Raw genomic sequence first — 15,032 nt, forward strand, 5'->3', positions numbered from 1 at the left:
CTCCTGCATTATATAGTGTGTACTGCATCTGTGTACACATGCATACACAACTGCTGGTTTTCACACACACACACACACACACACACACACACACACACACACACACACACACACCACTCCTAGCATCATAAAGAGAAAGAACTTTAAGTGAAAATACAGTTTATCTAAGAAGGGAACGAGAGGGTAGGTTCAAGGGAGCTGGGGAAACCTGGGGTGGAGGCGTGAGCTGTATCAAGCGAGGGCTGTAACTCGGGGATATTACATTTGTTCGTTTGTTTATGTTTATTTTACAGAGAAACCGAAACATGCTTGTAGATTATGCTGTTCAGAGTGTCTCAGGAACCAAGTCCTCAGCGTCCTGAAACTGACAGGTTCCGTGTGTTTCAGGTGCCCTCTTGTGGCTAATGTGCTCAAAAGGCCTCGGAGCCGCTTGAGCTTTGCGGGGACAGAGTGGGCGTAAGCGCCCAGCCACCCAACGCTGAGAGCTTGATTTTCCCTTACTCAATCTACTTCTTTCCCTACCAGCTCTGCTCATGTGCATCCGATTCTGCTGTTCACAAACTAGTTCACTGTCTTTTTGACTTTTCATAACCTCAAGAGGAAAACACATCAAAGGCTGTACGAGATCCATTTAAGGAAAACTGAAACCCTGGAATTTCTAATTGCACAGGGTCACAATGTGGGGTCCTTTGCCTGCAGCCCCCTTTTCCTTTGTTCGGTATTGTTTTGCAGGAGACCACAGAGTTGAACTAGATGCCTGCACTAGGCCAAACCCATCCAAACCATTAGCTAAGTTACAGTAAGTGATTTTTATCTAATTGCAGAGGCACAGTAGCTAGTTAACTGAGCTGTAAGAAGCTAGTAAACCTATAACCAATTGATGGGTGGACTGTCTAGGTTGGAGTCAATCAAGTCTTTTCCATGCTTCACTCTGCTCCTGGATATGCTGTCTGACGACGTTTTAGCATTCACAGAACCTGTTCTGGGGTGGAGGGATCCTGATTCTGGGAATCACTGTTACTGTAGGATTTTTCGGATAAACACCATTCAGTTAAACTTGTCAAGATTTCTTGTCGGTTTGCTTGTGTGCAATCATGTTTGTGTATGTGGTGTTAGAGACAGAATCCAGGGCCTCTCAAACAGCAAACTGATGAGTTATAAACCCCAGCCCTAAGGACTTTTTATTTTTATTTTTTATTTCTTAATGTCTGGGAGAGAAAAACATTACTAGAGGCATGGGTGAACCGGGGAGTTTGCATGTGAAATGTGCAGCTGGGCTGGATTCTAGCTTGCTGCTGGAGTAGATGGCCCCCTGCTGTAACTACTGAGGCCAGCTAACAGCTGGCCTGAGGAGCACACTGGGGAGCCAGGGGAGGATTACTGGAGTGCAGTTAGCTCCCCTAGCTTGCCAGGCAATTGCACAGGACACAGGGCAACCGCGGACATCAGCCCAGGCTGCTAGAGTGATCCCATCTGGCACTGAGCAGCTGTCTAGTGGAACAAGTTTTGCAGATGACCTCCACCTCCTTGGTGAGCAGAGTAAATCAGTCTTTTTTTTTTTTCTTTCTCTCTCTCTTTAAGAGAGGGTCTCGACAGGGTCCTATGCTCAGTGCATGAGTTGGCTGTTTGAAACCTGGGGCTTATGCAGGGACGCTTGGCTCAGCCTGGGTGGAGGGGACTGGACCTGCCTGGACTGAGTCTACCAGGTTGATCTCAATCCTCGGGGGAGGCTTTGCCCTGGAGGAGGTGGGAATGGGGGGTGGGCTGGGGGGAAGGGGAGGGGGCCGGGAGGGTGGAGAACAAGGGAATCCGTGGCCGATATGTAGAACTAAATTATATTGTAAAACAAAAATAAAATAAAATAAAAAAAGAGAGGGTCTCATTCTGCAGTCCAGGCTGGTCTGGAACTCACTATTTAGCCCAGGCTAAACTCGGACTTACCATCAGTCTTGTGTCTCAGCCTTCTGAGTGTTGGGATCACAGGCCTCAGAGGTTTGGCTTGCCTGTGCTTTAGGAAGGCTTCGGTCTCCTCTGCAGCAGCTTGGTGCTGAGGCAGGAAAAAGGATTCGTGCCTCTCTGCGCACTAGCATGCACACAAGGAAGCCTTGGAACTACCCAACACCTTTCCTCCTGAAGGACAGAGGTGAGAAAAAAAAGTTACTTACCTGCAGAAATCTGTTCCTGTTCCAAAGTGGAGGCTGTGAGGGTTGAAAAGGGGGAATTTTATTTATTTCCATTCATTTCAGCTGTTTTAATGAACCTTACACACAGAGAGAAACACACACAGGCCATTTGGAGGGTCCAGGTAGATGGTGACTTTGGTAATGGACAAAGATACTTATGACCAGGATAGGCTGGGACAGTCATGGAAGGCAACTGTGTCCTCCACAGAGAGCTTTCAAGATGAGGCAAGCTTCATCAGAGCTGAACACACCATTGCCTCTGGATCCCCCATTTGGTTCCTGTCCAGATCAGAGGTGACCAGAAATGATGGCCATCTGTCCACTATTTCTTAGGCTCCAGCTGGGGCCAAACAGGCCTGGCATGTCCCACCAACCCTGTCTCAACCCTTAGGGCAGAGAGCCATGCTTGCCTGCCTCTCCTTCTCAGGTTGTGGAGGCTGTGTGCAGGATCACTTAAGTAACAGAATCAAGCACTCATTGACAATCTCCAGCAGTAAGCATTGGACTATGGCTCTTTGCATATGGTATCTCAGAGAATCTTACTCAGTGCCGTGGAACAGACTGCCATACTACAGGACTATAAGCCAGGTGGAGACTAGTGAGTATAAGATTTGGAGGTGTGGCAATGCTCTGCTCTCTCTGAAGGCACTCAAGAGGTAGATCTCTCTTGGCTTCATAGAGTTTAGCGTTTAATTCCAGTCTTCAAATGGCATTCTCCCTGAGTGTTTGTCTATCTCCAAATTCCCTTTTTATGAACACATTAGTCGGGCTAAATTAGGGACCCATTGTATTCCAGCAGTGTCATATCTACAGTGACCCTGCAGGGAGACACCGTGGGTCTTGAGAGTTAGGACTCCAACACAGGGTTATTACAGATACTCAACTGAATCAAATAATACCCCCCCACACACCAACTAATAAATAACAGATCTGAAGCCTCAAGGAGTTACATAACCTAGCTGGTCAGAGGCCAAGCTGGCACTGGAACCCAGGGCTGTATGATTCTAGAGTAGAAATCCTTTCAGATCCCAGTGAGCAAGGGGTTCACCTGAGGGCTTGTCAGGTCAGCCTGCCGTGGCCCCGTAGATCTTCAGGAGCGGCTGGTCTCAGGTAGGGCCAGAGCATGTGTGTTTCTGAGAGTTCTGTTGGACAAAGCTGTTGGTCCAAGATGGCACTGCAAACTGCTCCCCCAGTGATGGCCACTGCGAAGAAGTTACCTGAGAGCTTGTTATTTATGCTTTTAAGCAGACACTATAGCTCATTCCCAGGACTTCTGATTTGGTCTGTCTGGGTGGGACCCAGGAATCTACTGTAAACAAGTAGATCCTGAGCCATATGCTCATCAGTCACACTTCCCACAGATGGGGTCCTCTGCCTGTGTCTTGGGATCAACTAGGAAGCTTCCAGGGTGCCCTGCACTGATGCCCGAATCCACCTTCAAGGAGATTCTCATTCTGGGAGGTATGCCGTAAATCATTGTTATTTTATTTGTTTATCTGTTTTAGGTTCTTGTAGGTGCTCAAACCTGTACAAAAATTTGAGATCTCTGACACAATGCCAAGCCTGGTAAAAAGCTTCCAGAGGCCTGCTTGCGGAGAAAGTCAAGTGAATTGGAAGTGCCTTTTCCTTTTGGACAATAGACCTCACTGGTTGCCACTCTGCGGTTCCTGGTATCCGATACCAGCTAGGGGAGGGGCCTGCCTCATGCTTGCTCTGTGTGCTGTGTGCTCTGTCAGTTTGTGTGTGGCTCTTCCTGAGCTTTCCAGCAGTGTAGTACCCTGTAGCTTCGGCAGGTGTCAGTGTGGTCAGGAAAGTGAGCCTGCCACATCCTGGAGCTTAGACAGCCACAGCTTAAGAGAGCAGGAAATAGCTGTAAATAATCATAGTTCCCAACTGGACCAAGATGCAGGTCCTGTAGCTACTTGCCAGGTCTCCCACAGATGCTGTGTGAGAGGCAGAGCCCCCGTTGCCACACAGAGACAGGACCCCAAGCAAATCCTACCACGCAGAGCAGGTCCAGAGCTGGTTCGTCATGAACGTACTGAGATCCAGTGTGTGGATCAGGGAAGGGAGTGATGGTCCATTGTGCCTCCTTGCTTGGCATTTTGATCTAAGTATGCCCAATACTGGTGTGTGTGTGTGTGTGTGTGTGTGTGTGTGTGTGTGTGTGTGTGTGTGTGTGATATGAAGCGGAAATGGGTATGAAAGGCACAAGGCCAGAAGCTAAGTTGTATACAGTGTGCACAATCACCAGAAATGGAATGTGAGCATGGAAAATTTAGTTCTCACTAAAGTCTGGCCAGAAACATTCTATCCTGTCAGGAAATTTAAATCTAAAGAACTCTTAAGAGGTCACCCCAGAGGACAGGCTCAGAGGTGTCTTTAACTTAGCACGTAAGATCACTCACTGCCTTATGTTGAAGTTCACATTTGAAGGAAAAGAAAAAACTTAGAAGTTTTCTCAACTTGACATCAATCCTAACCGTTTATGTGTTATTAAGAATAATGACTTAGAGGTGGGGTGAGTAGAAAGATGGCTCAATGGTTAAGAGCTTCAGGCAGCTAGCTTGCAGGCACCTATAATTCTACCTCCAGAGGTTCTGAAACCTCCAAGAGCACCTGTGTGCATGCACACACACATATATATATATGTGTATATATATATATATATATATATATATATATAATTTTTTAAGAATTTAAAGAATGCTGAATTTTTATTTGATGGCATAAAAATATTATAGAAGAATGTACACTCAAGATATAGGAAACAAAACTAGTGGTGTGTGGATCAGATATTTACTACATATTTATGATTAGCTATCTACCTTCCTATTTTAATAACTAAATATAATTATGTATATATGATGTCAACTATGGACTTGGTTGTGATATTTGTCAGCTCATTTTACATTTTTAAAATGATTGTGATTTCATTTCTCATTTTATAGCCACTTTCATTCTTCCCCCATCCACACATTAAGGTTCTGCCTAAGACGAATGAAATATAAAGTAGCTCCTATAGCCGTGTGTAGCTAGAGTTTTCCTGCCTTGCCCACAGCAGGACAAATCTTTGTCACCCGCCAGTCCCACAGCCGCTCAGACCCAACCAAGTAAACACAGAGACTTATACTGCTTATAAACTGTATGGCCGTGGCAGGCTTCTTGCTAACTGTTCTTATAGCTTAAATTAACCATTTCCATAAATCTATACCTTGCCACGTGGCTGGTGGCTTACCGGCGTCTTCACATGCTGCTGGTCATGGCGGCGGCTGCAGTGTCTCTCCGCCTCAGCCTTCTGCTTCCCAGAATTCTCCTCTCTCCTTGTCCCACCTACTTCCTGCCTGGCCACTGGCCAACCAGTGTTTTATTTATTGACCAATCAGAGCAATTTGACATACAGACCGTCCCACAGCAGCCGTGGTTTTCAACTTGTGGGTCACGACCCCTTTGGAAGTCAAATGACCTTTTCATAGGTGTTGAATATCAGATATCCTGCGTATCAGATCTTTGCATTACAATTTATAATAGCTAATTGCAGTTATGAAGTAGCGATGAAATAGTTTTATGGTTGGGGGATCACTGCAACATGAGGAACTGTATTAGAGAGTTGCAGCATCAGGAAGGTTGAGAACCACTGTCCTATAGGAACTTTCTTGATGAACCATGGACATACATTATGCACTTCCACTAGCTAATCAGCAAGAAAAGGAAGAAAACGCTCAAGAGAGCCAAAGCTGTGGAGAGAAAGAGAGCTGGGGCTGAGCAGGCTAAGTGGGGCGGGAGATGAACTCCCAATGGTCACCAGCTAGAACCAGTAAGCAATGTACAGTCAGACACACAGAGCCTGCGGGAGGATTTTTTAACTCTCTGCTAGTCCTGTCCCCAAGAGCAACAGAAGCATTTGTTTAAATTAAGTCTTGCTTAAATTATAAGAAGATGAGCTAATTTCCAGTGTCAAGAATTCTTGAAACAGAGCCACGAGGCGGGGGAACACTCCCTACAGTACTGTAGGGTGGGAGCGAGTCAAACATTTGGCTACTGGGATTTCTAGGAGGCTGCTGGCATGGCCCCATGTTGAAAACAGTCACTCTCTGAGGTCAGCCACTCGGTCAATATTGCAGAGCCAAGGCCCAGCCCCATGACATATTCAGCATCTTTAAGAGAATCCAATTTTTAAACCCCACAAAAGTAAATGTAAAGAAGAAAAGGTAGGAGCTAGAGGGTTTCTCTGTGAATGGCTTCCTCACTACTCTCTTTTTAATTGTGGCTTTTATAAAGATCTTTGAATTAGAAATCATTTTTTCAAACAAGCCATCTATAAGATTTAAAATATAAGGCGGATATGGTGGCAGTCAATAGGTGGCTGGGGTACAGTCAGAGTTCAAGCTCATCCTAAGCTATGTATGGACTTTGAGGGGAGCCTGGGCTACATGAGATGATGTCTCAAACAAACAAAGCCTAAAAATTAAGACAAAATTGACCCTGCTTATATTGAAGTATCCCAAACAGACAGACACAGATAGAAAATTGGAGTCTCCTGGCATTGGAAACTCGATAGCTAAACTTTTAGATTGATAGCACCGAGTTTACAATGGCCTATCAGAGGAAAGGAAAGGGCAGAGACCACGGTATCTAGTGGTCTGGCCTCCTCCTCTAAAGACTCTCAACTCCTCTGTCCCCTGGAAACAGCTCGTAGGGAGTCTCCAGGCCCTCCCAAGCATCACCAGCCAATTCAAGGTCTGGCTAGATGGCTTCCTTCATACCCACTTGCCCAGCTGTGCTTCTCAAAAAATGCTTAGAGGCTGAGCCAAACCAGATTTTTTTTTTAATTTTAAATTTTTTTTTTTTTTTTTTTTTTTTTTTTTTTTTTTTTTTGGTTTTTCGAGACAGGGTTTCTCTGCGTAGCTTTGCGCCTTTCCTGGAGCTCACTTGGTAGCCCAGGCTGGCCTCGAACTCACAGAGATCCGCCTGGCTCTGCCTCCCGAGTGCTGGGATTAAAGGCGTGCGCCACCACCGCCCGGCTCTAATTTTAAATTTTATTAAGAGGTAAACTGGGAGTTGGAAACCATCCAACTTAACTTTCACAATGCTGTCACTAAGTGGCCACAAGTGATTTCCTGAGAGCACAGCCACCAGATGACAGCGAGCAGAACAGCCTGCCGTGGTCAGCAAAGCTCAGCAGGGCCAGCGATGCAGCCCTGCCGCACAGCCAATCATAGGTGTGCTCTGCTGAACCTTACATGGGAGACCCGAGCGTACAGATTGGCGCCATTTGGGTCGGAACTGCCTGAGCAGCTTCTCGATTGAATTTTCAGGACGAACGTGATCATTGAAAGTTAATGATGATGATGTCTAACAGAAAATCACTTGCCTGTGTTGATCTCAAGTTGGGTCACCTAGTGCCATTGACTATTCAGGGAATCTATCTACCCACCTGTTAGAAAGGGAGGGATGGAGGGACTGACTACACTACGCAGGGCAGGTGAGACCAAAGTGGCTGATGTTGTAAAAGGGCTTTGCAATGCCTCCACAAATGTAATAGAACGTGTCATGCAAATGGAAGATTCTCTACCCCTGGCACTCTGAGACAGCACCTCATTATCACAGGCTAGCCCCAAACTCCTGAGCTCCTGTTACCACCCTGTATTACAGATACACAGCCTCACCTGGATCATTTGTCTTCTTTTGAGACTGGGTCTGGCTATGTAGCCCTGTCTGGCCTGGTACTCACAACATTCCTTCTGCCTTGGCCTCCTCAGTGCTGGAATTACAGGTTTGAGCAACCATGCCTTCAATGTGATGGGTGTGATTCCATTGTTGAAGCAAAAGACAGGAATACTTAAAAAGCCTCTCAGACTAAACGTACTTCACAGCTCTCTTGTTTCTGGCCTGCACCTCAATCAGCTTCTTGCAAAGGCAGAATGGCGCTAAGCATGCAGTAACAGTGCCTGCATGATGGACCAGTGCACACAAATGAATTCCAGAAAATTCTGCCCAGCCTGCAGAGTGCTCATCACCTAAGTTTTCATCCCAATGAAGTCGATCGATATCTAGAGAACATCGCCAACCCAACAAAATGCAAGTCTGCTTCACCTGCAATGGGGCTTTGTCCTGATACACCCCATTGTAAGCTAAAAATATGCTAAACTGGAAATGGGTGAGAAGCAGCTGACCTGAAAAAAAAAACAAAAAAAAAAAAACAGTGCACCTGAGAGGAGGACTGTGTCTCCTGGTGATCATGTGGTCAGCTGGGAGCTGGGGGCGCCTGCTGTTGCTCAGGGTCGTGAAAGATGGTATGACCTGTTGCCAGGCCTTTTTTCCCCACCATCATTAATTCCAACTGCCATCTGGGAGGGACAATCTGTTGTCATTGCTTGCTCTCTGGACAGATATTTTTTCCAGTTTACTGATTTTTTTCTATTGAGTTGTCGTCTAGCCCAATGGTAGTTTTCTGTTTAGTTCTATTGTACCTTACTCTAGTCTTAAACTTTCTAAGCCAATGGGCATCCTTTCTCTCCTTGCAGTTATATTTTTCCTTATTGAAAACAAACAAACAAACAAACAAAAACAAAACAAAGAAAACAACAACAACAAAAATTTCTTCATGGGTGAAATAAGAAAGTAGTTTCCAGGGATAATAAGTAAAACAGCCTCCAAAGCTTCGAGACAGAGAACACAGGGTGATTGGAAAACAGGGGACCCACTGGCTTTGATGCTTCTTAGACCTTTCCGATTATAAAAGTAAGCACACACATTGTAGAAAGCTGATATAAAGCAGACAGAAAGGGAAACCGAGAAGAGACACTGCTCCACATGAACAGGATTTCCCCCAGTTCCTTTTCATAGCTCTAACCATTCTGCCATTGTTGTGTGCCCATGCTGGGTGGGTGTGGCGTAGCAGGTCAGCACTGTCAAGCAGGATGGTGTGGCCTGACTTTGTGTCTGTTTCTTCAGGGTTTCCAGGGGTCTGTTTATTCCACCTCTGTGTCAGAGTGTCTCACAGACATGCCTGACCCTTGTCTCCAGGGCCCTTCCTGCCTGGGTTGTTGGCTGACAAACGTGTGTCTCTCTGAGTCACACAGAAATCTCTATTCCTGTCTTACCATAAAAGCAGGAGTTGGGAGGCAGCTGGGTGGGTGAAGTCTTCCTCCTCGTGCATCAGTTCCTGAGTTTGTTTCCCCATCATAAAAGCTGTGTATCTGTAATTCAAGAGCTGGAGGTAGGAGACAGGTGGATGGTGAGGGACTCACTGGCCAGCCAGTCTAGCTAAAAGGTCAAGCTCTGGGCTCAATGAGACCACCTCAGATAATAAAGTGAGGAACAATGAGAAAAATCACAGGGTGTTGGCATCTAGCCCCTACACCGAATGCAAATGCATGTCACACACACACACACACACACACACACACACACACACACACACACTCAGATATAAGCATATAGTCACCCAAATGTAGCCAGTCAGCAGTGGAGAAAACAATTCCCACTGTCCTGCCCAGCAAGCTCATGTTTTTCCATAAGAAGAGAAGGAGAACATGAGCTGCTCTTCCGATCCTTGTTCCAACGCCATGGAAACATGTTCCCCAGCTTCATTTCTGTGAAAACATGTCTATAGTCTCCTGAGCATGTGCCCAAAGGACTCCATAGCCTACCCCAGAGATACCCGCACATGCATGACTATTGCCACTCAATTCACAATAGCAAGTAGATAGAATCAGTCTGGATATCCATCAACAAATAAATGGCTAATGGAAATGTGGTCCATATGCATAATGGCATTTTGTTCTGCTGTGAAGGAAAACAAAATTGTCAGGGAAACTGATGAAAATAGAAAATATTATATTAAGTGATATAACCCAAGCTCAGAGAGACAATCCCTGCTTGTTTGCTCTCAAAGGTGAATCCTACCTTCTAATTTTAATGTGTGTGTTTATGTGGGTCTGAGTGTGGGTTGAGGTCAGGAAATTAGGAAGGGGTCCTGAAGTGTGATCCCAATTAGTCTTAACAATAAAAACCCAGAGTCAGATATTAGGGTGAAACCTGAAAGATCAGAGAAGCAGAGCAGTCACAGTCACTTCTTACCTCTATGAGTCCTCAGACCGACTGGGGGCCTAGATCCTGTCTCCACCCACCTTATATTCCTGTCTCCACTTCCCCATTGTGCTGGGTTTAAAGGTGTGAGATCCCAAGTGCTGGGATCAAAGGTGTGAGCCACCATTGCCCAGCTCTGTTTCTCTTTTAGACTGGTTCAATCTTGTTTAGCCCAGGGCAACCTTGAACTCCTGATCTTCCTGCTTCCTCCTCCCAAGTGCTGGGATTAAAGGTGTGAGCCACCACTTCCTGGCCTTTATGGTTAACTAGTGGCTAGCTCTGCCCTCTGATCTCCAGGCAAGCTTTATTTGTCAGAAGACAAACAAAATACCACACAACAGGATCCATTCAAGGGACAAAAAGAAGTTGCAAGGGAGGGAGAAAAAGGACTATGTGGTAGTTTGAATAGGAATGGCCTCCATAGGCTCGCGTGTGAATGCTTGGTCGTTAGGGAATGGACTACCTGGGAGGATTTGGGAGGTGTGGTCTTGTTGGAAGAAGTATGTCAGTGGGGGTGGGCTTTAAGGTTTCAAGGACCCAAGCCAGGTCCAGGGCTCTCTCTTGTCCTGCTGCCTACCAACCTAGATGCAGCATTCTCAAATACCTCTCCAGCACCATGTCTGCCTGCATGCCACCATGTCCCACCACGATGATAATGGGCTAAACCTCTAAACTGTAAACAAGCTCCCAGCCAAACGCTTTCCTTTTGCCATGGTCATGTGTCTCTTCACAGTAAGAGAACAAACACTAAGACTGGCCGTCAGAAAGGCACCACCTGAAAGTGGGAAGAGAACTGCTGGGGGTGGAAGGATGCAAGTGGGTGGTGGGGAAGACAGAGATGGGGAAGAGGAAGGCTGACCCACACAAAAGGATGCACAAAGACGCCATAAGGAAGCCTGTCACTGAATGCTAGCTACTACACAAAATGGGCATCTCTGTCATTGAATCAGAGAGAAGGAGAGAGGTTATTATTCCCTCTAAATTTTTCACACCTGAGGGGGCAGGCACAGGACAGACTATAGCATCATTAATATATATTAATAAATATTAATATTAATATTAATAAAATATATAGAATGTAGCAAATACCCAGATCCTACCCAAAAGACACTGAACTTCCCACTGACTTTGGTGGCCTCTCTGCTCACACAGAGGGACCTCCTTTGTCTCCCCTGGTGCCTAGCCCTCCCTTCAGCCCTTTAATAAAATGGTCTAAACACTTGTGCATGGTGGAGCTTTGAGGACAGTGTTCACAGTGGGAAAGGCAGAGCAGTAAATAGCCGGGAAGGGCATGGCGACTACCATCTTAATGCCAGGAAAATTCCTCAAGGTTTCCCAAATTGTGTTAGTATTTTCTGTCCATCTTTTTTTTTCTTCAAAATAAAGGCAAATTTTTAGATCCATGTTTAAAAATAAGTTATGCCTGGTATTTTCCATAATGTGAAAGTCATCGAGCATATGTGTGCAGCTCACATTTTTTTACCATCCTAATGAGGAATCTGCTAAATTTATTGAGAAATTTATTGGCTGCTGTCATTTGTTTTAATTTAAGACAGAAACTCTAAAAATGTTTAAGGCCATTCATCTTTTAAAATATTAAAAACATATTAAGTGAGATAACCCAGGAGATTATTTAAGACAGTAATCTTACAACCTGAGAAGTTACTGGTAATTAAATGTGTGGCTGTGTGAGTATACATATATAATATATTTTATACATATGTATGTAAATGCTATGTAAATATAATTACAAATTTTTCCTTTGGGGAAAATAAATAGATTCTTGGTGTAGCAAGCCTTTGATTAAAAACTTCCTGAGGCATTGGTATAGACGAATTTCTAAACAGTCTTAATAAATAAAAAACACAAATCCAAATATAGGGATGAAAGCCTTAGTGAGATCAGGGAAATAGGGAAAGCCACCAACCAACCTTACCTCACCAACTCTGCAGCTCCCAAAGAGAGCTTCTTCCTGTCTACTCACGTTTATATGCCTTTTCCGTTCTGTTCTCTCATTGGCTCTCTTAGCTGAGCTACATCACTTCCTCTTCCTACACAGCTCTGTCACTTTCTGTCTGTACAGGCCTCCAGAACTCTATGGTTGGTACTGGGATTAAAGGAATGTGTCACCATGCTTGGCTCTGTTACATAGTGTAGCCTTGAACACACAGAAATCCTGCCTGCTAAGTGATAGGACTAAGGGCGTGTGCTACCACTGCCTGACTTCTTTGTTTACTTAAAATGACTTGCTATTTCTTCTGATCTCCAGGAAAACTTCATTTATTAAAGCACAAATAAAATATCACCACATTTTCCCTTTTTTGTCTAATAAAAATAAAAAATAATAAAATATTTATAACTAATATAAGAAAAACTCTATATAATAAGTACAATAACTATATATAATATATATAAGCAATAAATACATCAACAATGTCTATTTTTATCTTTTTCTTGGTAAAAATAGCCATTTGGACAAGAAACTGTTCTTGCCTGGACTGCTTGACAAAATGTTGTATCACTGGACATGCAGGACCCATAGGAAGGTGACCACTGAACTTTGCAAGGCAAAATGGTCCTTCAGGTTTCTGCTTCACAGAAAAAACTGCCAGACATTCTACAGGACACAGGAAGAAGCAACTGAGAGACTCTAGGCCTGTTGGCTGAAGAATGGATGCCACAAAGTTGCAGAGAAATTTTGGGTGACTGTCCAGGCAGCCAGCTGTCTCTGTCATTCTAGATTTTTTGGAAGTTGCTTACAATGCACTTCCTGTTTACTTAGGTAATATTATATCCTTTGATGTAGTTGAAGACTAGACAGTTACAGTTATAATTTTCCTTGGTTATGATAAAAGATAAATTAGATATGAAACCTTAGATTCACAAATTTAGGATAGATAGCGTATCTTCTTTAATTTTGACAAATACAAATAGACTAGATATTATAACTATAATTCTTGCTTGATAACTGTTTTTGTTATATGTAATTTTACTATGTTGAAGTTAAAACCTTTTGAATAGAAAGAAAAGGGGAAATGATGGGGCCTTCTGGTTTTGTAGATCCTTGGCTCTCCTCAGGTGCCTGCCCAGCCCCTGGCAGTGTTTAGAGTGTGTGGTTTCTATTCTCAATGCTCCGTTGGTCCCTTGTGTCCATCTGGAATTGCTGCACCAAAGTCTTCCCGTAGCTTAAAGCGCTTGGGTGCCCTGTGAAAGATAAACAGCGCTGGTTGGCGGCACTGGTTACCGGCAAAAACGTCACAAGCCACAGCCACAATTACTAGAGTTACAGAGAGCTTTATTAGAAGGGAAAGAGGGGGAGAGAGAGGGGAGCCAGGCCTGGGGGTGAGGGGGAACAGAGAGAGAGCAGAGAGATCATGGGATCTGCATCTGGCTTTTTAAGGCATAGGTAGCCACCAGTGCACACTGATGAGGTAAGACTCAAGCCCTTTTGCTTAACTCCTGAACTGCGCATGTGCGGTCATGCAGCTGGAGTAAGGACAGAATCCTAACACCCTGAGCATATTCTGAGCTATCTGAGCGATTGTGGAGAGTCAGCTCACAAGAGTGTCCACATGTGAAAGTTTTGAAGCCGAAAAGGCCAGCAACTGGCTTAGTAACTGTTAAGCAGATTGTAATAATACTTAATAACTGACTGTATTGAAGGGAGTGAGTAAAGCGAATGTGTTTTGTTGACACGGGCCATGCCATGGACCCCAACGCTGGGATGACAAAGTCTTTCCCGAGTGAGGCTCAGAGGCATGGCAGAGCTTTTCTCAGACTGAGTACGAAGGTTGGCAGTGAGTGCAGAGCAGGTCCACCCTAGCTTTCGCCCCTGGAGGTTTGTGACCTGAAGACTGCTCCCTCACAGAGGCAGTGTCTACTGAGGTCAGCTAAACCTGCCTCCTTGTTCAACTCTGTACCATTAACCCTGCTCCTTGGTTATCTGTATGCAACAACTCACCTCATACATATTTGTATGTAGCTATATGTAATAAACAAGCTGTGCACTGGGGCACTGCACCTTCTCTAAGAGCCCAGACTACCTGATCCCAACACCCTGCCCATCCCCAGCCCCCGCTGCCTCTCTCCCTCCTCCCGGTGTGTGTGCGCGTGTGTGCGTGTGCGTGTGCGTGTGCGTGTGTGTGTGTGTGTGTGTGTGTGCGTGTGCGTGCGTGCGTGTGTGTGTGTGTGTGTGTCTGTCTGTCTGTCTGTCTGTCTATCTGTCATGTCTTCATTTCCTCACCATTCCAGTCAGAGTTCCAGTACCCAAGCTGTGTGAGGACTTGGCAATGAATCATGGGACATTCTAGCCAACTTGTTAGCATTGGTAAAACTGTGCCTGTGGCTTCAGGGCAAATGAGGCCTTGGATTTACTTTGTAGGGAGGCAGTGGAGGGCCTGTCTCTCTATCACATGTTGCCTGCTGTGCTGTCCGTGCTCCTGTTATTCTTCTGAAAAGAGAAGCTCCTCTCCTCACCCGCCCCACCCCTTTGGAAGTCCCCCCCCCCCCCCCCCCCCGCAATTCTCTGGGTCCCACTCACCTCTCTCTGTTTTCATCCCAGGCATCAGAACAATTCATTTGGCTTTCTTGTTGATCTCCCCTCTGAATCCATCACAACCATAGTCAATGTCACTCACTATTTATTAAACATGTGTTGATTTATAAGTTAAGCACTCTCCCCTGACCCAGGCATTCCTAACGTAGCATCTCATTGTTTATTGTCTTGTAGAGTTTAATTTCAGCTGTGTTGTGTTC

The sequence above is a fragment of the Peromyscus maniculatus genome, chromosome 14 (genome assembly GCF_049852395.1).
Source record: "Peromyscus maniculatus bairdii isolate BWxNUB_F1_BW_parent chromosome 14, HU_Pman_BW_mat_3.1, whole genome shotgun sequence".
Lineage (NCBI taxonomy): Eukaryota > Metazoa > Chordata > Mammalia > Rodentia > Cricetidae > Peromyscus > Peromyscus maniculatus.